Source organism: Nicotiana tabacum, unplaced genomic scaffold, assembly GCF_000715075.1.
Source record: "Nicotiana tabacum cultivar K326 unplaced genomic scaffold, ASM71507v2 Un00543, whole genome shotgun sequence".
Taxonomy (NCBI): domain Eukaryota; kingdom Viridiplantae; phylum Streptophyta; class Magnoliopsida; order Solanales; family Solanaceae; genus Nicotiana; species Nicotiana tabacum.
The window spans coordinates 25,111-26,448 of NW_027438780.1; the positions used below are offsets into that span (position 1 = coordinate 25,111).

At 39.3% G+C, this 1,338-nt stretch overlaps 1 long non-coding RNA gene across 1 annotated transcript; it reads right to left on the reverse strand.

The window, feature by feature from the left end:
- Nucleotides 1-225: 225 nt before the first annotated feature.
- LOC142179304 (uncharacterized) lies at nt 226-1,338 on the reverse strand. Its single transcript, XR_012707347.1, has 2 exons — nt 1,200-1,338; nt 226-708 (listed from the first exon to the last, which is right to left on the reverse strand). It is a non-coding gene; the product is annotated as an uncharacterized LOC142179304 (long non-coding RNA).

A 1,338-nucleotide genomic window follows, 5' to 3' on the forward strand; every position in this document is an offset into this window, starting at 1 on the left:
ATTGTAACATGGGATGAAACTCACCGTAATGTTCCCGTAATAGCTGCGCCTTTGCGACCAAATGACGACCAAAAATATATACCTTCACAATAAGTGCAGAAGAGTAGCATAAATACAAAAATCAACGCGTACCTAGTAAGTATCTAGACTAACCCCGGATAAGTAGTGGCGAGGGGTCGACATCGATACTTACTAGTGGTCTAATAAATCAAGTACAGTAAATAGTAGACAATTATGAAGCATGATAATTAAACAGTAAAAATAAATATAGGTACATGTTACGATCCTCATCTAAACAATAGACATAAAGTCCTCAAATATTGATTACTTCCTCAAATAGAGTATATAATATGGTCCCAACTAGATAGATCATCACATCTCAAGTTAGGAAAACCCACGGATACACTGGTTTCTTATAAAATATTATACACGATTCTGCCGAGGCGGGAGGCCCGATCCCATAAGAGTATTTCATGAAGTTGCCGAGGCGAACGGCCCAATCCCATAAGAGTGTGATACATCATACTGCCGAGGCGAACGACTCGATCCCATAAGAGTATGTTACAAATCCTGCCAAGTCGAACGACCTGATCCCATAAGAGTGTGATACATGATACTGCCGAGGTGAACAACATGATCCCATAAGAGTGTGATACATGATACTGCCGAGGCGAATGGCCCGATCCCATAAGAGTGTGTTACAATATCCTGCCGAGGCAAACAACCCGATCAAACAAGAGTGTGATACATGATACTGCCGAGGCGAGCGACCCGATCCCATAAAAATATAAAGCTTTTACGGATCTTTGACCCTACTCACGAATATATGTGTGAGTTATTAAATTAAAAAAAACTTTCCAATGAATATGCATAACGCGGGAGAAACCCGTAAGGAAAGTACAATTTCTACAACTAATCAAGTAGCTCGTCAAGTATCTAAAATAGCAAGTCCGATACTCTACGCGTGTCTAGTATTAGGCTAAATGTAAATTAAAGCATTTAAACATGCAAGAATAACTCAAATAGAACAATTTAAGTATGGCGTGAGTCTAAGTCTACCCGGACATAATCAGGAATTCTAGCATACACACGGACACTCGTCACCTCATTCGTGCGTAGCTCCCACAACATGTAGCATATAATAAATATGACACATACGGGGTAAATTTTCCCCTCACAAGATTAGATATGAGACTTACCTCGCTCTGAAGTTCCATAACCGGCTCCAGCGCCTCTCTATCACCTCAAATCGATGCCCATAAATCCGAAACTAATCAAACAAAGTACAATCAATAAAAATATACTCCAATACTCATAATTTAAAAATTTCTGTTTATT